The following is a 25,933-nucleotide window of genomic DNA, read 5'->3' as shown; positions in this document are numbered from 1 at the left end:
TTATACTTCACCTTTCTATGATGGATGTTATGATGACCAGGACCTGTGAGAGAGCATGTAAATGTCCTTTATAAATATTTGCACAGCATTTTATAGCATATGTGAGGTTTTCATTCTTCCTTACAATAGTTTTGTGAGAAATCGTTATTGTGATCTGCTCAGCAACTGAGGCACAGCTAATGTCACAATCATGCTTGGAACCAAGCAGTCGCTCAGTGAGCGACAGGTTTGCATGTGCAACTCAAGAATTCTAATTTAAGAAACTAATATCTCTGAGGCAGAAATGCATTTTAGCAAAAATTCCTGAAAGCAAGTTTTTTTTTAAAAAAAAACACAAAACTTTCTTGAACTTACATAAAAGCTCCCTGAAGTTCCACCAACAGCAAAGTACCTCACTTGCAGTAGTTACTGTTTCAAAAGTAGCAGATGAATTAACTAAAAATTTTCCTGATTATGCTCTCTCTACGTGTGTGTATACACCTACATCTTATATATACACAATTGTATGCACATCTATGTGCTCACGCATAGATATACACATATTTAGGTGTGTAAGAATGTGTATTAGCACACACAAATGTGGTAAGTTGAATGTATGTAATTTTTACACAAAGTAAATAAATTTCACATATTTCAAAATATAGATTTAAGAGTATAGTCATGCTTCACACCCTCCACTTTCTCCTGCTCACATCATGCCCTCCCCTCTTCCTTCCTTATTTTTTCCCACTAATTTTTACAATGGCATATTTGCATTTTGCTTTGCAGTCATAAGCATACCACTCCACCAGATAGAGAAACTATCCCATAGCAAGTACAAAAAGAAAGGCTACCTACTATTCCTCAGGATTATAAACATGAACTGTAAACAATAATCAAATCCCAGAATGTCAATCTCACTCATATATATTGCTTTTTTGTACTTTGTGCATTAGCTATTTTAGATCAGGAAAGATATATCTGTCTTTTGAGGGCTGGGTTATCTCACTAAGTATGATGGTTTCCAATTGGAGCCATTTAGTTGCAAATGGCGAGATTTTATATTTCATTTCATTTCATTTGTATCAATTTTCAGAAGTGTGATGGCTGGATCATATGGGAGATCAATTTTCAGATACCCGAGGCATCTCCATGCTGTCTTCTAAAATGTTTACACTAGTTTACATTCCCACTAACAGTGGATTAGGCTGTTTTTTCCCCCAAATCCTTGCCAGCATTTTTGTTCTCTGGTTTTGGTGTATCTGTTTAACTGGACTGAAGTGAAATGTCAGTGTGTCTTTTATTTACATTTCCCTAATGCATAGTGAATCATACAGTTTTCATGGATCTGTAGCTGATTTGAATTTGATCTTTTTTTTAAAGAGATATATTTTTAAATTTGAGATGCAGAATTTACAGAGAGAAGGAGAGATAGATAGAGAGATCTCCCACCTGCTCATTCACTCCCCAAATTGCTACAGTAGCAGGGGATGAGCCAGTCTTAAGCCAGGAGCCTGGAGCTTCTTCTGGGTCTCCCACACGGATTCAGGGATACAAGCATTTTGATTGTGCAAATATCCCATGCAGTTAGCAGGAAGAAGGAATGAAAGTCGAAAAGCTACCACAAGAGCCTGGTGCTTGCAGATGAAGGCTTAGCCTACTACATCAGCACTTTACCCCCCTTGCCCATTTCTTAACTGGATTGATTTTGTTGTTGTTGAGTTTCTTGAGCTTTTTATACATCTTGGATATTTCTTCTCTATCAGTTGGATCATTTACAAGTTTTCTTCCACTCTGTTTCTTTCCTCTTCACTCTGTTAATGGTTTCCAATGCAGTTCAGATATTTCTTCCTTGATGGAATCCCATTTGTTTATTTTGAGTCTAATTGCTTTTTTTTGAGGACTTTTGAGGACTTTTCAAAGAAGCCTTTGTATACACCCATGTCTCTACAGGGTCCCCTATGTTTTTTACTAGTAGTTTGATGATGTCAGGTCATAGGTTTCGATTTTTGTTCCAATTAGTGTTGATTTTTATATAAGTTGTAAGATAGTAATCTTGTTTCATATTCCTACATTTGTAGATCCAATGTCCCCAGCATCATTTGTTGAAGAGACTGTTCTTTCTTTCTGGATTGATTTCAGCTCACTTGTCAAAAAATGCATTGGCTGGAGATGTGGGGGCTCGTTGCTGTGATTTCTATTCTGTTCCATTGATCTTCATGTGTGTAATTTTGTTTTATGCTTTTTTGTACAGACTTTATTATTCCTCATTTTATTCTTTGCCTTTACACACAGGAAAAAATTACCCTGTGTATATTTTTATTGCTTTTCTCGATACATTGAAAGAATCCTAGGCTGGTCATTATGGAGGTATTTTGGATTTTCAAAATAAACTTTTTACTTTGAAATTAATTTATGATTTTGAAAAAATTACCAAGTGGAAACAAATTTGTATAATTCATCTCATCTAACTTCCCCTAATGTAAATACCTTACCTTACTGTGGTGCTTTTGTCAAAGCCAAGAAACCAGCTTTGGCCTATTAATATTAAGTAAATTCTAGGCTTTGTTCAATAGATTTCATTAAATTTTCAACTAACATCTTTTTTCACCTTCATGGCCAAGTTCAGGATGTCACATTGCAATGAGCATCACTTTTACTTAATTTCCTCAGCTCAGTAATAATTCCTTAGTCGTCCCTTGTCTTCTTGACCTTGATAATTTTGAAGAGCACATTTCAGTTATTTTGTAAAATGTTCCTTAATTCAGTTTTATTCTTTTAGTATTTTTTTTTCCTTCTGGTTAGACTGGGATTATATACATTGGGGGAAAATAACACGGAAGTGAAGCACCTTTCTTGTGTTCCCATGAGGGAACATGTGTTATCCATGTTACCTACCCCTGCTGGTCTTGAATTTGTACTTGACGGATTTCTCCAACAGAAACTTGCTGCCTCCTCCTCTTTTTGCTCATTTACTCCACTCTTTTGAAGCACATCATCAAATCCAGTCCATTCACATGTAAGGGAAAAAAAGGTGTGTTGCGGGGAGCGGGTTGGGGGCAGAAAAGGCGTATCAAGCATTATCTCCTGAAGATGCAAATAAAGAAACATGTTATTTGGAATTCTTCTAAGGGGACAGATTTTTCTTTGATTATTAACTGCATAACTCATTTATTTATAGAATTTCATACTTAGGGTAATAATCTAGAGCTGTTATTTATTTTATTGATCAAACTGTTCCAGCTCAGATAGTCTTTCCAAGACTTACATCTTTTAGAATCTTGCCTCATCAACATTAAATTTGGCCATAGATTTATAAACGACATCAAATGATGCCCTCATATGCTTAAATTAAAACTAGCCATAGAGATTTTTCTCTGTATTGGATAATTCACTGACATCAGCCTTATCTCCCTTCCTTGAGACCGCTGCTGAAGATTGCTTGAACCGTGACTTTTGATTCCCCAAGGCTTATTTTGAAAAGCAAAATGTAGAAGTTGTAAGGGGCAAAACCCCCCGATAAGTTAGGACTTTAAAATGATCTGTGTGAATGTAAGGATGAATGGAGAAGCAAATTCCCATGAGATTTCACTCCCTGTTTCCTTTGCTTCTTTGATTTCAGTCTCATTTGGAGGCTACAGCCAGGTGATGAATTTGGTCCAGTGTGAGGTTAGTTGAGAAGGAAATGAAAACTGAGATTTAGCAGGAAGATTAGTGGACTTTCTACCTCTGGGCAATAAACGTCTGCTTTGGTCCTCACTAATCCATTTTCCACATGCCTCGTGCCATTTGCTTTACTTAGGGTGAGTTCTTAGAGCTCCATTAGGAAGTGTTCAAATCACCATTCTGAACAGGCTCCTTGTTCCCTGTTGTCCTCCTTTTAACCCACTTCTTGTTTCCGAATGTTTGAAAGTGCAGGGCTGGTCAAGGGTGGTGGGGGGATTATGTTCATTAGGAAGGTTGGCCTAATTAAAGCAAACATGATGGGGAAATCGCTTTGGAGTCCAAATATGCAACTTTAGGTTCCTTAACACCAACCGAAAGAGTGTATACAACTCACAGCTCAGAGCTCAGAGCAAATTGAACGGGCTTCTGATACATTTGCATGAAAGTAAAAGTATTGGCGTCAGGTAAACAATATGTGTATATTTTTGAAATGTGAGGAAATAGTGAGATTTTCTTTAGCATTTTTGGGTATTTAGAAAATACCTATTTTTAAAGGGTTAAGATTTGGATTATTAGAGAAAGGTGGGACGCATCATCCTTAGCAGACTTTCTTCACATCTGTACCCTCTTCTTTTCTCACCCTTCCACTGCCATCCAAATCTTGACAATATTCTCATCCGCTTCCGCTCAGTTTCTAATGAGTGTTTGCAGAGTAAGGTCTGAACTCATACAGTATTGTAATTCTAAGATTTCAGTTTTAGGAAGGAGGAGAACAGCAGGTCAGAGAGATAAAGCAGCAGAGGGTCAGAGATATAAAGAAATTGCTCCTTGTGAAATGTCCTTTGAAATGCCTCTATTTGAGAAAATTTCAGAGTTTGACAGATTATGTAATCTGCTTGCTAACTGATAATTTTTTTTTTGGCATGGAGAAGCTGTATAGGGATTTCGATTTTAGCAGTCTCTACTTAATAATCAATAGTCCTGTTGTCTAATGAAGTGATAGCCTTGACACCCTGGCCTTTGTGCAGTGTTAAAATAACATTGATCACTATCATTATCATATGCCCTTGATATACTGAATAAGGACGTGGATATCAATCTTAGAGCAAAGTAACGTTTCATAAATCTTGTAGAAATAACCAGGATTGTCCAAACAGGCATATGCTTCTTGACAGCAGTGTGACGGAGAAGCCTAAGACACAGATAATTTATAATTTATCTCTGAACACAGATTGAAGAAAAACTCAAAAGTAGCGTTTAGTGAAAACAGTATTTCTTTACATGCCAATGAGACAAGGGGGCTTTGATTTTCTTTTTTTATGTTAGATGGCATTGAGAAAAATGCTCCTCTAACACTTTGAGGGGGGCAGAAGGAAAAATAGAATATTTTTCTGTATTTATCCATTTCTGAACTTTACCATACATTTTCTGTTCACTTTCCATGACTTGATAGTAGTATTCAGGGCATTTTTGCAAGAAAGACTTCGGCGTGGGACCTGCTCTTATCAAGCAGGGCCGAGAACTGAATGAAAGGAGGTCTCCTATTCCCAAAAGACTTCCTGAATCAGAATTTTAGTGTCCAAAGCATGTCATTTCCCTTAACATTGTAATCAGTTTAATGCTACTTTGCATTAAGAAGTATCAATTATTTATGGGACTATTCTGATTATCCTAGTGTTACAGAGTTAAGTTACTTCATCTTGTTAAGCAAAGACTGCAAAATAAGAAACATTGTATTGAAATTACAAGATAAGTGTTTTTCTTATAGTGACAATATTTTCCCCTTCATATATATTTATGCATATATACATACATGTTATGATTTTATGATTTAGTTCCATAGGCTCTGGGATTTCCCTTCCTTCCTCCCCAAGTCTTCTAACTCCCCTGGCTCCCTCCTTATTATTATAGTTCTTCATAGTCCTGAGTCCACATTATGTTATGGTGGTCACTGTCATTTCTAGGCACCTTTACCACAGACATGGAGGCAATTCTTCACAAAAGTAGACCTAGACCATTAATATGCTGTTCCAGAGTAGTTACTGAAAGTTGAATGAAGAGCCTCCGAATCAGAGTCTTGATCATTTACAGCGATTTCTTTGGTGTTGCAGAATTATTCCTGCACAGTTAACAGAATGGGTAAATAAGAGGAAGGATTCCCCTGCAATTCTTCAAAGCGGACTTCATTCTTAAACAGGGAAATCCATTTAAAGAAGGAAAGAAATGGTCTAAGAATAAAACACCACATGTTTTGATTATAATTTATTAAAAAGTGCAAGAATATTCCTCTATTTTTATTTTATACAGAAATATTTTAATTTTGTGTCAATTTCATTTTCACACAAATTTGTTTATTGTCACTGACTTATGAAGAGGAAGATGGCATCATGGTAAAAAATAAGCCTGAGTTTTGTTTTTTAAAATAGAAAGATGTCTTGGGCCCGGCGCGGTGGCGCAAGTGGTTAAGTCCTCACCTTGCACGCCCAGGATCCCATATGGGCGCCGGTTCTAATCCCGGCAGCCCCGCTTCCCTTCCAGCTCCCTGCCTGTGGCCTGGGAAAGCAGTTGAGGACGGCCCAAAGCTTTGGGAACCTGCACCCGCGTGGGAGACCCAGAAGAGGCTCCTGGCTTCGGATCGGCATAGTATCGGTCTGTTGCGCTCACTTGGGGAGTGAATCATCGGACGGAAGATCTTCCTCTCTGTCTCTCCTCTCTGTATATCCGCCTTTCCAATAAAAAAATAATAAAAATGAATCTTTAAAAAAAAAAAAAATAGAAAGATGTCTTACCAATGAAAGACCAAACTACTTAGAATGCTGTGTGTCTAAGTTGTGTGTTGGGTTTCTTGTATGTGCATTCCACTCTAAACACAGTGTTTCTAAAAGTTCATGGAAAAATTAAACATGATTTTCACAAAAGTAACCTATTCCTTTAATCCCTTCCTTTTTTAAAAAAACAAATTTTCTGAATAATTTTTTTAAATTGCAAAGTCAGGTATACAGAGAAGAGGAGAGACAGAGAAGATCCTCCATCTGATGAATCATTCCCCAAGTGGCCACAAAGGCTGGAGCAGACACAATCTGAAGCCAGGAATCCGGATCCTTCCCCGAGTCTCCCACATGGGCACAGGGTCCCAAGGCTTTGGGCCGTCCTTGACTGCTTTCCCAGGCTACAATCAGGGAACCTGATGGGAAGCGGGCTACCGGAACACAAACTGGCGCCCATATGGGATTCTGGCGCATCCAAGGCGAGAACTTTAGCTGCTAGGCTGAGGCTCCAGGGTTTTCTTAATAATTTATTTCTTGAAATGCACTGTGAAACAGATTAAAGAGCTCTGGGTTACTCCATGTTATCTGGGGCTCACCAGACCAATGCCAGGAGCAGGAACTGCCATGTGAGAGGCAGAGTCACAGTACATATGTCATTTTCCACTGCCTCCTCAGGTGTACGGAGGTGGATCAGAAATAGGAATTGGAACTTGAATTGATTCTTTGATATGGAATATTGGCATTGCAGACAGTGATTTAATGAGCTGTGCTAGATGCTGGCCTTTCTACAATCTTTCATTCATATGCACATCCTATGAGTGCTACTGGTGATGTGCCTATCAGGAACGGAAACAAAGCACCACTCTTTGTCTACTGACGGTAGGATTAAAGTTTTGTGAAAATAAGTTTTAATTGCTACATACAAGGATTAGTTTATATGTGTACAATATGTGCAGGTACTTGCTGGCAAAAGTGTAAACTGAAGTAAAAAAAAATGGCATCTAACGTGATTCTGTTATTTCTTAGACTTTGTTCTTTAAAAAAAATCATGATTGTATAGGGTGATTCTTTGGGCTGTTTGTTAAAATTCTGGTTAAGATACTCAAAATTCTTATCAAAGTGCCTGAGTTTGCTTCTGACTCCAGCCTGTCTCCGATGTGGACCTTAAGAGCCGGTGGTGATGGAGCAAGTGCTTGTACTTTTGCCGTCCATGTGCCAGAGCGGGATTGACTTTCTGACCACTGCTTCTGGACTTTACCCTGCTCTGGCCGTTGGGCATTTAAAGAGTGAACCCACAGTTGAAAATTACCTGTCTTCTCTGTTTTGTCTTCCAAAATAAATCTACTGCGAAGAAGGCTTTGGGTTGATGATTTTATTTACAAGATAATTTTGGATGTTTCAGTCCAAAAACTGTTACAAAAGGGCAGTATCACTGTAATAATATGGAGAAAAATGGCGGGAGGGGAAAAAAGAGGGGAAAGAGTATCTATACCTACAAAACTGTGTCATGGAAAAGAATAACAATACTAATAGTGGGGGAAAACTGAACTATAGCGCATGAACTATAGCGCATGCACACACACACACACACACACACACACACACACACACACGAACAAGGTAGAACATGTAAAAGAAGCACCAGCCCTTTATGGAAAGCTCTGGGGTGAGATGTCAGGGGAACCGCACATTTTGAAGCCCAAGTATCCAGTTGTGGTAGCATTGTTGGACCCTCAAAACTTAGTTCCAAGCACCCAAGAAGCAAACAACTTGTACTTGGAGAGGCTGTCCCCTGATTGAAGCCAGAAGCCATTTTTAATAAATGTTTTCCTCCACTGGAACAAAGGAGGACATCCTCTGGCTATGTTAAACTTTTGCTCATTAGTCTGCCAAAAATGTAAATATTTTTACATATCTATTATTTACTAGGCAGGAAGCTTTTGGGGGAGATGGTAGGACGGTAGGGGAACACAGATAAATGTGCCAGCAGTGAGAGTTTTACGATCACTCCAGACTCGACTGTCATTCCTTCGGTACTTCCTGTCAGTCTGACTAAACTCTGTCATCCCTCAACCCGGTTTAAATTAACAGGTAATTTGTAAATGTCACTTCAGGTTAGGCCGCTCATTTTGCTTCTACTCTACCAATGCAAAGTCTAGGACTAATTTTTCTTGTCTTCTTTTAATAGGATTTTCATTTATAAATAGAATTATGTTCTGAAAATAAATTACAGTAAGTGATGCACAGAACGGGTGGCAGCAGTACTCTCATGGAATTTCAAGCACCTACATCAGAAGAGATTAATAAAAACACTTCAAAGGCTAAATTCTATTTAAGTAGAAGACAGCTTTTGGTTAATATTTAATCTGAGTAACTGAGATCTTGGTGGAAAATATAATTTTTTAATATCTATATTAATTCTCAAAACAAAACCATTAATTTTGTTTGGAGAAGTTGTGCAGCGAGAAAGTCTTAGTAATATATTTGTAGAGGGAAAAGTTAATCAATTAATTTTGTGGTAAAAAAAATAGCTTTTAATATTGTATTTGTTTTAAATGAATTTGTTATTTGATCAGGTGTAGTGTTCAGGAGTCTTCCCTTAAGGCTTCTCCACCTCAGTAGGTTTAGGAGAAGGCTCCGGGAAAGGAGCTTTTTCAAATTACTCTTTTGTGGCTGCTATGCCCTTCACCTGATTCTTTACACAAAAGGTTTCTAGGCGGAACCTTGTGCATGTCCATTTCTGAAAACTACGTTGCCAGCTCTCTGCAAAAGGCTCTCCACATTGTTACTGTCACAGACCCATTGCAGTCATGGGAAATGTTTGCAAAGAGGAAATTGGGAGCCGCAGTGCAGTCATGTTAGATCACAGAGGGAAAGGAGACGCCTTGCTCTGTGAGTCGTATGAATGATGTTTATCAAGCATGGGTTGTTTGGGTGTGATGACCCTGATTTCTATTTCTTCATCTATATCTCCCTCTTGATGTTTAGCTTTCCCTTGCTTGCTAATGGAACAACCAAGATGATCATTACTTGTCATCTTTTAAGTTGTAAGTGGCCTTAGAAACATCCTTCTCCCTTTCTGAGTAGAAAATTATGTTTTAAACTTAATATTTCTATGTGATCTAACTTAGTGGTAATATCACTGAAAGAGATTATTTATATCATAATCATGTTTTGTTTTTCCTTTAGAAGCATCCCAAGCCCAGCCTTTGCCCTCTCCTTATCAGGCTGCACTGAGAAAGCTTTAGTCTCCTTTCTATCTGGGAGCACGGCAGCACCATATTAACAGAGAGAGAAACAAAATAGCTAACGCTTAGCGAGCTCCAGTCCTTACCAATCAGCATTCTAATACCATGTCCTCCCACCTCCCCCTTTGCATTCCTATTTTTGTCAACATTCTTTTTGGACCATTTTGATCTTGTGTGGGAGAAACAGAGACAAAAAATGCAAGCTGTGTTTGATCTATGCTTTTGCCAAACTTCTTCTCTATCTCTTCTTTGATGTATTTTGATGAATGAGTACACAGTGAGCTTTTAAATACCCCGAGAAATTATTTTTTTACTAGATATAGGTGCTTAATAAATAAAATCTAATGATCGCACTACAAAATTTGGAAAATGGGAAAATTATTACTCCAAATTCTGCCACCCTAACACTGTAGTCATATTTCTTTCAACTACTTTTCACCTGTATCAGCAGTCTAATTTGACTACACTTATGATGTAAGTGTCCATGTGATGTAGAGCATTTTTAATGTGTCATTTCTTTCATGTTTTCACAAAACTTTTATGGTAATCACATTTCTAGAAAAAAAAATACGGCCTAACATAAACACAATCAGAACTGATTTAACAAGTGTTCCTGTTACACTTTTTGGGATAGTAACTTGAAAGAATGTACGTCTGTTTTCTTTGCTGTTGACAACTAGTTTTTCCCAGTGATAACGAAGGACAGCCTTTCTCCTAGCGGGTTTCAGTGTGAATGGTTCCATCCGCCTGGGCTTCCAGCAAAGGGAGAGGGGATACTTTCCTCTCTGTCAAGGTCTCGGCCCAGTGTGCAAATTCGCTCATGTTCACAAGGCCTCCTTATGAATCTGATATTAGGCTTCATTTTTGGCTGTGAATTAATTCAGAAAAGACACTGAGGGAAAATGAATGGAAAACAGGGCCAGGGCATTCGTTTCCTTTATTAACATACATAATTAGAAAAAAATAATGCTGTACATTATGGGTTGTGACAAGTACACAAAAAGCGCTCTCTTTTAAAGTAAATTATTTCTCATTATTCTCTGAATTTATTTTACTTAGGGCCATTCCCCTTCAGGCCGATTTTGAGAAAAAAAAGACACAAAATATTAAGATGAAGGATGGAAGAAATTGTATATTGTGTCTCTGAATCATTATGTTAGCTTTTAACAAATTGCTGAAAAGAAATATTGGGTATATTTATTGAGATAGCAATACATACACATATGTACACATGCAGATAGCATGTAAATGAACACACATGCCCTTAATTTAGGAGTCTTACTCTAAATTCCTACCAGGATCTGAAGCTTATTTGAAGTGCTAGGGACCCCACCTCCTTGAATGACTTGTTAACCTTTTCAAATTTGGGAGTAGATGTTGAGTGTCAATGTCACAGTAGCTGTCTTCAAGTCTCAACTCAGGTTCTTTTTTTTTTTTTAAGATTTATTTATTTTTATTGGAAAGGTGGATATACAGAGAGGAGGAGAGACAGAGAGGAAGATCTTCTGGTTCATTCCCCAAGTGGCCACAACGGCTGCAGCGGAGCCAATCCGAAGCCAGGAGCCAGGAGCTCTTCCAGGTCTCCCACACAGGTGCAGGGTCCCAAGGCTTTGGGCCATCCTCAACTGCTTTCCCAGGCCACAAGCAGGGAGCTGGATTGGAAGTGGGGTCGCCGGAATTAGAACCGGCGCCCATATGGGATCCCAGAAAGTGCAAAGCAAGAACCTTAACCACTACGCTATTGTGCCAGGCCCTCAACTCAGGTTCTGATTGCTGTTTTCTGTTCGTGCAACTATTAATGCCTGGGAGACAGTAATGATAGTTCAGATATGTACATTTTGGCTACTTAAATGGGAGCCTTAGGTTGAGTTCCTGGATCCTGGCATTGATTTGGCGTAGGCCTGGCTATTTGAGGAATCAGGGGAATGAACTATCAGATGTGAGATCTCTTTGTCGCTACCTTTCAAGTAAATAAAATATATATTTTTTAAAAAAAACATCAGTTTTGTTTAGTTTCTCATTAAAATCACAAGTAACAACAACAAAATCTGCAAAGGGAAAAATTAGGGCTGATAAGAATAAATCCCCAAACTGCCATTAGTTTACCATGCTAGGATGTTGAGAATTATATCCTCTTTTATTTCCCCTCCCGCACATTCTTACATGTAGCTAGAGGAAATAACTGGCAAGGTAGGGATGTGTCATTATTAGTTAAGTTTCATGAAATTGCCTGTAAAAATCTTGAGAAAATATGAAGCATATGTTTAAGAACAATATTAACCAAGTCCCGGGCAGTTTGCATGTGGTTTTTTTAAGAAACAGGCAATAAAAAAGACCTCCTTATTTACACAACCCAGTACTTTGAAATTTCTCATGGCGTAAAGCAGTCCTTCATGCACATAACCTATGAATTATCCTTGAAATAAAATGTTTAATTACAGTTGACATTTCTGAACCCATTGCAGGTGGTGCCCATCTGAACAGTGACACTGTTTACTACACTACAAGGCTCCAGGCCTAGTGTCAGAGATTATAAACCAATTTCCATCCCTGCTTTAATGCTGGTTTAATATCAGAAGAAGAACTTTACTGTGTAAATATTAAACATTTTGTTTAAATATTAAGTACCAAAGGTCTTTTCCTTTTGATTATTAAAACAGGAAGAGCCCCAACTTTGAAAGAGGTGCCTTGTTGTATTAAGAAAATGACTGGATCTTTACCTTCAGGTTAATTATCGCTGGCCAGGGATGCAGGCTAAGGCAAAATGTCAGGTGTCTGCTTGTGCCATGGTGAATCTTGGTCATTAAACAGCAACAGCTGACCAGGTGTCTGCATCACTAACAACGGGATTAGCGAGGCTTGTAGGTTTTTTCTCTTGTTCATTACCTAAGAATTAATTCTCTCTCTCTCTCTCTCTCTCTCTCTCTCTCTCTCTCACACACACACACACACATACACACACACACACACACACACACACAAATAATGGTTTTATGCTAGGAACAGGAAGAGCAGGAAGAGGAATCTCTAGGAAGTGACCCTTGAGTAGAGTAAGTGTAGCATTCATTGCATTTGATTGTATCAAACTGTCAGGAACTAATCATTTCAAGGCTTGACAAAAAAAGGTTCTGTTGTGAAACATATGCTTGTTTTCCCACCTAAGATTTAAATGAAACCAGGGATGTGGAAATTTATGAATGCCTGTACCACAAACAAATCCTCAAGATGGATGAAAACTCTTCTCTGAGAGATTACACCATCCAAGTAAAAGCAGTAAGAGCAGCTTAGAATATGCACAGCTATTCCCAGTTATGGGAAAATGAGCTATGCTCTCTGAATGTGGTACATAGGGTGTGCTGGCTTTGCATCGCTTTTCTTACGTATTGTCTGAGCATCCTGAGTAGAACATTGCATCCATGAGGCAGGAATGACAGATCTGAATGTGGCTCTTAAATTGATAGCAGTTGGGTTTGCTAATGGAAGTTCCTCTAAAAAGGCAAACAAGCCTCACTTTTGGTATTCGAATAACTTAAACACCTCTAAATATGGAAGTTTCCTCAGCATTCTGTCTGAGGTGAATCTCATTAGGGGAATATTTTATTGCACAGTGGTTTTGGTGGGAGAAAAGGAAAGGGATCTGTTGACTTTTTCCTAGAACGGTTGCGCCTGTTAATATTGACTCACACAGAGATAGATGGTAACATTACAAAGCAGCTTCTAAGATATGCATCAATTTGCCAGTTCTTCACAAGCACTTTTAAAAAATCTTTCAATTCTTTCTTCCATTAATATATGTATATATCGAGCATCTATTTTATGCATGGCATTATGGTGAGCCTTCAGACATTTAAGATAAATTTGAAAAGTCAAGATTAATTTACTCCATCCAATTAGAAAAGCATTTTACAAATTAAACTGCTCAATGCTAAAAAAAAAAAAAAGCTTGGCCAGTTAGAGTGTGATCAGAGTTTTAAGACTTTAGTCACTAGGGAAATGCACAATTTGGGAAGACTTGCATGACAGCAAAAAGATGGACAGCTGCTAAGTGGAGACCAAGGTTGGAGAGTCCTAACTGAGGCTGTGACAATAATCAACTCAGAGAACCTAGACTAGTATAGTGACAGTGGGAATGGACTCAAGATGGTTTCCAGAAAATTTTGTGATGTAATTACTCATTCCTTAAAAATCAAGTTTCTTGTGGTCTCTCATTGGAGTGTAGTAGAAATGTAGTTCCATAACAAGAGAATAAGTAAAGTATCTGGAAAACACATGTTGTTCTGGTTAAATAACTGACTGTATATCTCCTAGATTCTCTGCCTGTAGGCTCAACATGACAACAAAAATATAAGTAATAGGTAAGACCGTCAACACCTTTTGAGCTGCCTACGTGTGACTCTTTGGAATTAAAGTATTTTTATTGCCCATTGTTTACTTTTTTTTAACCCCACAAAGGATAGAGACCAACTTAAATTTTGAATCAAAACTCATACATTATTGATTATAAATTACTAGTTTACTTTTTCTTTACTTTTGTGTACCATTTGTTAAAATTCTTCAAGGAATCTCTTCTCGAAAGATTTAGAGATATGCTCATGAATTTGTTAGTTAAATTTATTATGAATCCACTCATCAAAGATTTATTTTTGTTTGAATGGCAGATTTTACAGAAAGAAAAGTTGAGATAGAAGGAGAGGTCTTCAGTCTTCTGGCTCACTGACCAAATGTGCAAAATGGCTGGAAATGAGCCAGTCCGAAGCCAGGAGCCAGCGTCTTGTGAGTGTTGCACATTGTGTAGAGGCCCAGGACCTGAACCATGCTCCGCTGCCTTCCCAGGCCATAGAGAGGGATCTGATTGGAAAGTGGAGAGTAGGACAAGAGAATCAGCCTGCCACAGCTTAGTGCTGGCCTGTATCGTAAATCCATTTCTAATGTCTACTTTAGTAAACTCCCTAGATCCTTTCTTAGTTGAAATTTCTTTCATCTTAAGTGTCATTTCCCAGCTATGAGTATATCTGAATATGTAATGAATGTTTTCTGTTTGTGTCTTCAAAATCTTATTAATCAAGTATACTAATATTTCACATCTAGTTTATATTAGAAAACCTTCATTGATGTCTTAATATGTAAGAACTTCTTTGCCACATACCCTACAGTGCAACATATCTTCTATTTTCCTAGGTACTCACAGTTTAGTCAGAAAGATGGACATTTAAACCAGTGATATAGTCAAACAGCTTGGTAGTGTTACAAATAATCAGAGGGATACATTCTTTTAGACTTAGATCTATTGTGGAAGCCAGAGTGATGGCTTAATGACTAAATCCTCATCTTGCAAGTGATGACACGCAATATGGGGTTTAGTTCATGTGCTGGAAGATCCATTTCCCATCCAGTTTCATACATGTGTCCTTGAAAATGGTAGAGTATGGTTCAAAGCCTTGGACCCTGCACCCATGTGGGAGATCTGGAAGATGTTCCTGGCTCCTGGCTTCGGATCAGCTCAGCTCCAGCTATTACAGCCATTTGGGGAGTGAACCAAAAGATGGAGATATTTTCTTTTGTCTCTCCTTCGCTCCAGAAATGTGATCTGCTTTTCCAATAAAATTAAATAAATCTTTTAAAAAGAACTATATCTATTGCTCAGGGAGGATACATGTCCCAAGCATATTATGTGCAGGAAATAATATGTTAATACTTTCTCTTTAAATGAAATGGTTCAAAATGTGACCTAAAAGTAGGTAAAATTGGTATAGCCTATGAGAACATTCCGAGTAGAGGACGTTCTCCTTGCAGAAGTATTGAGATAATGCAGCCCAAGTTGAATTCAGGGATACAACACAGGAAAGGATGCTCTCTGAAATATATGCACAGCCTACTCTCAGCATACACAGAACTTGGATAGAAATGTTGTAGATAATTGTTGAATGGGAAGAAACGAGGCAGAAAACTTACAGATTTCAAAAAAAAAAAAAACCTGATAAAATAAAATTGGTCTCAGTCTCTCAAAGAAATTCAAATCCTCAGAATGGAGTTGTGAGATTCTCTTTCCATTCATGCCAGTGGAAGCGGTGGTCATTGGTGCTGTTTTGTGACTGTCTGCTGCTTCGATAGGAGGGGTGGGGGGACTTCCTCCAATGCCTCAGAAGCAAACAGAACGAACTGCCAAGCCCTACTCACTGGGGGTTTCTGTTTCAAGGAATGCTTCTATTTCACTCCTAGGTTCTTCATGGACCATACCATTCTCAGGGATAGTGAATTATTAACATTCCTTCAATGTGAAGGTTAGCGATAAATTCCCTGAAGATACTTGAAACAATAGTCACTAAAAAGAGATAGAGAATTCTACTCTTTTGGAGCGTAATATTTTAGTCTATAGCTAAAAAATACCATGGTTGTAATAAACATTTTTTATAGCATGAAAGTGGTTGTTTCCAGTTTTTTTTTAACTTTATTTATTTATTTTTAGCTGAAATGAGAGACAGAAAGATCTTCCATCCACTGGCTCACTCCCCACCACAATGATGACCGGAAGCCAGGAGCCAGGAGCTTCCTCTGGGGTCCCAAGGCTTTGGGTGTCCTCCACTGCTTTCCCAGGCCACAAACTGGGAGCTGGAAGGAAAGTGGAACAGCCAGAATATGAACTGGTGCTCATATAAGATACCAGCACATACAAGGCAAGGACTTTAGCCACTAGGCCACCGTGCTGGGCCCGTTGTTTCTCAATTCTAAAGAAGAGAAATATCCACAAAAATCGACGTGTTGTTCAAGAAAATAAAAACAAAGAAAAAGGCATTGACATGAGTGATGAGCAATTTTTCCAAACACACTTAGTAACGAATTAGGATCTTTCAAAGCTGGCTTTGGATATGCTGTGTTCCTCAATACAGTCACCTGGATAGTCCTGACTGGTTTGAGATTTCTCAGGAAGTATACGCAGCATTTCAGTTCCAAAATATTTTGGATATAGATTCTGGTCACCAGGGTGCAAGAGTAAAATTACCTGCAGTTGTTGAATGGAAGAAATACATTTTTCAGAGTAGATTTATTTAAGAGTTTGTGGATTGGGATTTGGAATCATGTATGTTTCACAATGAGGGTGTTGCTGAAACTTGCACAGCAAGTTTTAAATTATGGCTGTTATAACACAAGACACAAAACTCCCCACTAAGCACATCAATAAAATGACACATGCTTCAGTTTATTAGCATATTTTGCTTCAGTTCCTCCCCTTTGGGGTTTTGCTCCAGCAAACTTTAGAAAAATTCTAACTTCTTGCTAAATATACTGATAACACTTTAGGATGCCAAGTTTTAAAAGTCCAAAACTGACCTTTTATCAAAAGACTGTATAATATCAAAAATATTCCTTAGCTATTTTATTGTTTTTCATGCACAATTGACAAAAATCAACTTTTATTTCACAAGTCATTTCAAATAGATCTATTTCTGTTCTCCTGACATTTTAAACTTTTTTATATGAAATTATTTCATCTTTTTATTGAGTATTTCTGAAGTAGTGATATCTCCCCTGGTGTGGAATGATTTTGAACTAAGATTTAAACATGGAAGATGCTAACACAGAGAAGCAGACTACCTGGGCAGGATTCTTCATGATGTCCTTGCAACAGGAGCAAATTAATAAGGAGATGAGGCCCATAATGGGTACCACATGTCTTGCCTGAACAGCAGAATCAGAGCCTTTTGACTTCTCTTAGAATTAAGGCGTGTGTGTGCATGTGCATGTGTGTTGTTGTTGTTGTTGCTATTGTTGTTTTGTTTCTAAAGATTTACTTGTTTTAACTAGGAAGGTAGATCAGATTTGCTGGGGGAAAGAGAGACAGAAAGAAAGATCTTCCATCTGCTGATTCATTCTTCAAGTGGTCACAACGGCTTTAGCTGAGCTGATCTGAAACCAGGAGCTAGGAGGCAGGAGCCTTTTCTGGGTCTCCCGTTTGGGTGCAGCTTCCCAAAGTTGTGCTCCAATTTCTACTGCTTTCCAAGACCACAAGCAGGGAGCTGAATGGGAAGTGGATTAGTAGGAACATGAATCGGTGCCCATATTAGATGCCAGTGCTTACAAGATGAGGATTATAGCCACTGAGCCATCACGTCAAGCACAACTTACCCATGTTTTAAATTGTGCATCTGTAGTTGTTTATCAACAGACTTAAAAAGTTCTTCCACAGTAAGTAGCAAAGTATAACGGATGAACACATAAGAAAACCAATCTGCTTTTTCATCATGAGTAAAACCTAGCGTGAAAATACTTATATACTTTTTGTGGGCTGGTAATTCCCCCAACTTAATTATAATGGAATGATACATATTCCATATATTCAAATTATGCATACTAAATGGATGTGAAGGCAAGGAAATGGCTCTGACAGTAAGAAATGCAACCACAGAAATCCTTTGTTTAAAGCAGTGTGCAGAACGGATCCACTAATGAGAGTCTCTCCTAGGAATAACGCCTCTACCATGTACCAATTCATTCTTACAAATTATAGTAAATGGACTTCTACATTTTGAAGAAAACATGATGGCTTATTATACATTTCTAATTCTAAGCAACACAAACTAAGATGTTTCCATCCTATTATCTCAAACCTAAATTCTCATATCTGTTTTGCTTTTTGAGAGGTCTATGAACTGGAAATTACATTTCAACACATTCAAATTATTACTGAGCCTTACTCCTAAGGGGTAAGTTTTCAGTGCATGGCTGTGGGATTTGGCTGTGTAACCCCTATTAATTCTAATAACAGTCAATTACTATACTCTGGAATGTACCTGAAGAATATCTCATAAAACCTAAATACAGGAAAATGATTTCTCTTAGTCAAACTCAACATGAGACATAGTGTAAATCTTCATGAAGCTAAGAAAAAAAAATCTCAAACATTAAAAAAGGAAGAAGAAAGAATCATACTTTTAAAATTGATTATTTGAACTAGTGAATAAATTCACATCAAAATATCTCTGAGACTGGGAGGAGACATTGCAAGAGCTCTTTGCTCTGACACGTCAGTGTTCATGCTGCACCCACACGGTCATGTATGTATTTGGAATCAGGTGTGCTGCTTGCCTGCCTCTGATTCTCTCAGGGATCTTCCCAGAATTGTGACAGTTTGGGAGTTCTAGATTCATATTCTGGATTTCACATACAGGCCTTCGTTGAGTTTAGTTTACAAGGGTCTCATTCAGCTTCTTTTATTTCTCCTGTTTTCAATGAAATTGACAGCCAACACAAATTAACTTATCAACAATGTTTTACACTAAACACTTAGCCTTGAAAGAAAGCTACTTAGAGATGGGGTTGTGTTTAGACAATACTGTACTGTATCATGAGCTTGTGATTGGTATTGCTCGCGCTTGCTATGACACATTCAGCAAGCATTATTCTTTTCCCAGAAGTCCACATCTCCTGCTCCCAGCTCTATAAAGCCCACTTCAACTCTTTGAATATTAATTTCATTTTCCTAACCAGGTATCCATCCTTTTTTAGTGGCTGAATGCCAGGTCCTCAGCCAAACTTTAAGCTCTGTGATTTTAGACAAATATGTTGTTCTCTCTGGGCTTCATAGTCTTTTGTGGAGATTATAACAGTTCCTAGCTCATGGCATTTTGAAAGAAGTGAAGGAGTTAAGAGACATAAAGTTTTGAAACAACACCTAGTATATGGTAAATACTGACACATGTTAACGTAATTCCATTGATCTTTGTGTACCATTCTACACAAGAGATCTTGGTTCGTGGAAAGAAGTGAATTTGGTCCATGGAACTTGATTCATGAAAACGGTTTACACACAACAGGTTCTTGAAAAATGCATGTTATGGGGGCCAGAGCAATGGCTCAATTGGATAATTTTGCAGCAACAGCATCCAAAATACATTCTTACTCATGGTCCAGCTATTCTACTTCCAATCCAGATCCCTGCTAAGGCTTAGAACGTGTGGAGGATGGTCCATAACCCTGGGACCCTGCACTCACGTGAGAGACCAAAAAGTTCCTAGCTACTGGCTTTGTATCAGCTCAGCACTGGCCTCTGTGGCCATTTTGGTGGAAGAACCAGCAAATGGAAGATCTTTCTGTCTCTCCTTCTCTTTGTAGATCTGCCTTTCCAGTAAAAATAAAAATACATATATTTTTAAAAAACAGAATGCATGCTATGAAAAATCCATGAAAAGATTTTTTTAAAAGTTTACACCAAAATTATCTTTTAATTTTATTTTCTGTAAACTTTTCAAAATGTCTTCATATTTGTGTACTTATTTGCTTCCTTAGATCTTGCCTCTCTCTGCTCAGTCCTTAGGTCCTTGTTTTCTTGCTCAAGCAATCAGAAAAGAGAAGAATGGGAAAGAAGCAAAACCAAGCTGATGTGGATTGGAAAGGACACAGACTGCAGAGCAGGATGGAGTTTCCAAGATGATGGGAGGCACCGAGAGGAGGAGGAACAGGAGGCCAGAATTTGTCCACCGGATAGGGATTTCAGAATTTACGAGAGTGGTCAGGAGGCGGGGGTTTGCGAAGAGTGAGGGTGTTGAGAACGGAGAATGGAGGATGCGGCAGCAAGTTAAGGACGGACCTGAACACATTTGGATAGAATCCCTGAGCTGGCCTCTGGTTGCTCATGCTGTAGTAGCTTTCCAGAGCCAACAGAGGTTTACAGTTTGTTCATAGCTTCCTCCACATTCTTGCCTGGCTTATTTTCTTTCCCTCCACCCCCAATTTTTTTCCTCTTTCTCATGTTACAAGAGGACTTTAAAAATTTTTATTTAGAGAGATAGTGACAAATGCAGAGCTATTTCCTCCTCAGCCCAGCAACACTTTCTAGACATAGTCCCATTAAGTGCCTCCAGCTCCACACTGCCGTATTTTAGGATGCCTCCTAGAGGCACTTGCCTCATACTCCTTTCTCTGCTCCCCGCAATATTAACTCTCAGCCCAAATCTGCTACTGCAAATCTGTTTTTAATGAACGTGTTTTGAGAAGATTCTATTTCATCTCAGACCAGTGGCCCAATAGTACATAACAGTTTACATACTCCTAGTACTTCAAAGCATGTTTGCATTTATTACATTTTCATGCATATGCTCTTACTTGTTTCCCCCCAAACCATTTCCTATGTTGCAGGTGAGGAACTATCAGTGTTATATCACAGAGAGTGGATATATGTAACAGAGCTTTAGTTCAGCTCAGGGATATGCTGGTCCTAGAAACAACTTGTGACTCTTGCCTTGTATTCATTTTACCACAACATTATATGTCCGTGGGTTTCCATAGGTCAACATGGTCTCTCCCTTCTCTGTTCTTCTAGAATTCTCTCTTCATTGCTCTTGGCATTTGAAAGGTTTCCTTTATTTGTGCATTAACTATTTTTGCTTCACCTCAGCATCTCAATTATAAAATCTCCTGCTGCGACTGATAATCAAGATGGCTGAATAGGGTAAGACAGGTTTAAACAGATACATATGTAAATAGCTTAAATTCATCAATCAAAAGTCTTAGATTAGTAGACTGGATTTATTTTTAAAATTTTTTATACTCTTACATTTTATTATTATTATTATCATTTTATAATATAATTCCATAGGCTCTTGACATATCCCTTAACCCCTTCCCAATTCCCTCCCCCCACCTAGTTCCTCTATATCATTACTAAGATATAGTAATGATAAGCAACTATATTTTAGTAGTAGACTAGATTTAGAAAACAAAACTCATCTATTTGCTGCCTACAAAAGACCATATCATTTTTTAAAAGATTTATTTATTTTTATCGGAAAGGCAGATATACAGAGAAGAGGAGAGACACAGAGGAAGATCTCCCATTCATTGATTCACTCCCTAAGTGGCCACAACAGCTGGAACTGAGCCAATCTGAAGCCAGGAGCCAGGAGCTCTTCTGGATCTCCCACACGGGTGCAGGGTCCCAAAGCCTTGGGCCATCCTCCACTGCTTTCCCAGGCCACAGGTAAGGAGCTGAATGGGAAGCAAGGCCGCCGGAATTAGAAGCAGTACAAGTATGGGATCCCGGCACATGCAAGGCAAGGACCTTAACCACTATGCTATCACGCCAGGCCCCAAAAGATATATCTTACTGACAAAGATCAGGGGAAACTGTATCTCATGGATTTTGATTTTTTTAAAGTTTTATCTCTTCAAACATTTTCTCATTAAATTCTTCACTGACTCATGGATCATACAGTAGCATCATTTTCTTCAAAATGTTGTTATTCTGTTTTGTGTCTTCGCATTTAAGGAGATATACAGTAACTGTGTAATGGAGACTATCATATCTAGTAGCATGTTATTTAACTTCATGGTGTTGTTAATTTCTACTTTTCTTCCCATTGTTGATTTTGTATTGTGGCTTTTCATTTAAGGGTATGTATAGTAACTGTGTAATGGAGACTGTCACATCCAGATGTGAGGATACAATGCAGTATGCATCTCTGCTTCCAGACAAAGATGGACTCCCAGTGGAACTGTTTTTTATATCTTGACAATAGGATACTAGACTCTTTGCCATTGTCCATGCCTGCAACGATGGGCGTATGACTATTTATTAAGAACTGTATTATAGTAAAACATAAGGGAACTCAGTGGGTTGGGGGAGGGAACTTATTGAGGGGGAAAGGGAAATCCCAAGGTTTTTGGTACTGTATCATAAAATGACAATAATAATTTAAAAAGTAAAAATTAATTAATTTAATCAAATAATTGTTGAATCAAATCATCATTAATTGATTAAATCTGTTGCCAACAAGATCAGGTTGTTTTATGATATGGAATCTCCAGGTTCCCAACTAGTCTTCTTGACCTCAGATTCAAGGCTGATATTTGGAGGCACTTCTTACTTTTCAGTGCTACAACACCTGGCCTTGGGTCCTACTACCGATGTGGGGATTAGAACCTACAGTCTTTGAATGCTCTCTCTGTGATTCAGCCTTTTGAGTCATAGTGCATTTAGATTTAGTAATTAGCACTTAGAAAACCATTGAGGTCAATCCCTATTGAGCTTGTGCAAAATTTAGATTCATGTAATTGTCAGTGCTTCCCAGAGAACATTTCTGTTTTGTTCAGTGCATTGAAAATAAATTAAACTAATGTCATTATCCATATTCCCTTAGAATAGGATACAGCAATATTATATGAACAGAAAAAAAATCTATAATAGTCACATGTGAGGTAAGGTGACATTCAGATGCATCTGTTTCTTCCCATTAAGTCACCTGCTGGAAGCCTTTTGAGTAAATGTTAATGAATTTAGGTGTACCTTAGCTGCAAATGGATCAGATCTTCTTAATGTAACATTACAACAACCTGGATTCACTTGGATTATTCCACTGACTTTAATTAAATTGAGCACCAAAGCCAAAAAATATATTAGAGAGGAATTAGTTGTGTTACAGAAACATTTAAAGGGTGTTCTTAGACCCTGAAGATGACAACGAAAGATGTCCCTTTGTAGATTTCCAGCTTAGAGTTGGAAATACTCATTGGGAGAAATGGACAAAATGACTATTGTGTGAGCAGAGTTTGTCATTTGACCTCCATTAATGTTTAAAGAGTGCTCCATAGTTTAAAACATCATACTAAAAGCATGCCATCAAATGCCTGCCAAATTTCCTTTTAAAATTCTGCTATTTTTTTTTTTTAAAGCTAAACGTGAGAAAAAAGCATTAAGGATTTTTTTGTACTATTTTAAAAAAAGTTAAAACCTAAATTTCTCTATTTGATCAATTATTTAAAAAATGATCTGAAATCATCTGCCAAGTCAAACTGAAACTAATAACTGGGACTTAAAATTTCTCCCCCTGAATCCACCTGATTCAGTCTTCAACAGTGTCTGGGATCACAGGTTGTTTTGAAGTGCAATACACTGAATACCCACACTGTCTGTTAACATTTGTAACTTACTGCTTGGTGGGTTGTCATGTCTGTCATCTACTCATTCTGAGAGTAAACACGAAAGCAGATAACTCACAAGTTCTGCTTTCAATGTGGCTTCACCGCAAAGATTTCCCTTCTGGTACTTGTACTCCAGAGCACTTGACTACTTATTAATTTCATTTTGAACCTACATCCGGTCAATAAGCAAGAATTAACTACGGAAAACCAAACCCTGAACTGTATTTGCTCCTAAGAAAACTTCAGGATGAGAAAAAATGACTAAGGTATGTTTTGGTTGATAATATTTGTTTTAAGATTATTTGTATAATTTTAATTAGATAAGCTGTTTTCCCAGATTTCATGAGAGATAATTTTCCTTCCTTTCATAATAGATACACTCTTGCCAGTGCTGTCTGCTTCATGCCCGTTCGCCATTACCATAGGCCAAACCTCTTTCCTTCTGTTTAGATCTCTTACAAAAGGATAAATAATATTCTGTGCCTATTCTTAAATGGAAATTGTTCGTGTAATGTGTTGATACTTGGCCAGCAACTGGACAGGAATTCCTAACATCTGAAAGATGCCAGCATTGTTTGTTGCTGGTAGTAAGCAGATCACCACAATGAACAGCACACAGCTGCTACCTTTGTTTTCCAGCTTTTGTTGACAGACAGTTATTCTAAATCTTTTATTGGGTAATCAACAGAAAGCACTTTGTAAGAGGGAGCAATACTGGGAGCATTAGATTTTTGAGGGGAGTAGTGGTTCCCCTCTTTATTTTTCTTTCAATGGAATTCATAATACACATGAAATACTCTCATTGTGAATATTATGTAGAAGAAATAAAATTGGACAGATATTGTGTCCTAGTATGTTGAGCTGCCACTTGAGACATCCATTCTCCATGCTGGAATGCCACTTGTGTCCTGGTTCCTCTACTTCCCATACAGCTGCAGGTAATGCACCTGGGAAGGCTGTGGATGATGGCTGAAGTATGTGTATGCCTGTCAGCCATGTAAGAGATAGGGTTGATCCTAGTGCAGTAGTCTAGTGACTAAAGTCCTCACCTTGAACATGCTGGGATCCCATATGGGTGCCAGTTTTAATCCCAGCAGTCCTGCTTCCCGCCCAGCTCCCTGCTTGTGGCCTGGGAGAGCAGTTGAGGACGGCCCAAAGCCTTGGACCCTGCACCTGTGTGGGAGACCTCGTGAAGCTCCTGGCTCCTGGCTTTGGATCGGTGCTGCACCTGCATTGTGGTCACTTGGAGAGTCAATCATCGGACGGAAGACGTTTCTCTCTGTCTCTCCTCTCTATAAATATCTTACTTTGCAATAAAAGTAACTAAACCTTTTTAAAAAAGATTTATTTTTATTATGTTTTTATTGGAAAGGCGGATATACAGAGAGGAGAGACAGAGAGGAAGATCTTCCATCCGATGATTCACTCCCCAAGTGAGCGCAACGGCCGATGCTATGCCAATCCGAAGCCAGGAGCCTCTTCCGGGTCTCCCACGCGGGTGCAGGGTCCCAAAGCTTTGGGCCGTCCTCGACTGCTTTCCCGGGCCGCAGGCAGGGAGCTGGATGGGAAGCGGGGCTGCCGGGATAGAACCGGTGCCCATATGGGATCCCGGGCGTGCAAGGAGAGGACCTTAACCACTTGCGCCACCGTGCCGGGCCCATAAATCTTTTAAAAAAAACAGGCACTCAAAATAAAATTATTCTGATATTTTATATTCTTTTAAGAAATACTGTGTTTTAAATCTGTTTTTTCATTTTGTGATACGTCTGAATTCAGGCAAGCTGTGCTCTTGCTTGCTCTATAACCTCATGATGCATATTTGCCCACAGGTTTGGATGTCACATTTGTAGGGTTAACAACAGCAAAACTGTCAGGGATAGAATCTCATGTCTGCTGTGCCTCTGGGTGATATTGAAGACTCAATTCCTAACATGCTAAAGAGGGGCAAATACTGTTTTTGTTGGTGTTGTTTTGAGGGCGGAATTAACTGAAAATGTTTGAGAAACAGCAAATGTCAAATGTACCTCCTCAGAAGATGCAAAGAGACTAACCTTACTGAGAAAATCACCTAAGCCTACAAGGGTAATTTGAAGAAAAATGCGTGCTCTCACATTTTTGTTTCCATGTTCACAATATTTCATTACCTCGGTTACCTAATCATGTACTTCACAGTGACTCACTGCCATTGCACTTCTGAGCTTATTCTGCCATCATGTGATCCTGTCTCCTTTGGGGAGTAGCCTTCTTTCATTACATGTATGTAGATAAAATGGCTTCCTCATGTATGAGTTTTGTAATAGCTAAAGACTGACAGTAAAAAATAACTATTGAGCCTAGGTTGAATTATTTTGAGATTCT

This window comes from Ochotona curzoniae, unplaced genomic scaffold, assembly GCF_017591425.1.
Source record: "Ochotona curzoniae isolate NIBS_2020 unplaced genomic scaffold, NIBS_Ocur_1.0 scaffold_1037, whole genome shotgun sequence".
NCBI classification, from domain to species: Eukaryota; Metazoa; Chordata; class Mammalia; order Lagomorpha; family Ochotonidae; genus Ochotona; species Ochotona curzoniae.
This window is presented reverse-complemented; position numbering follows the sequence as displayed.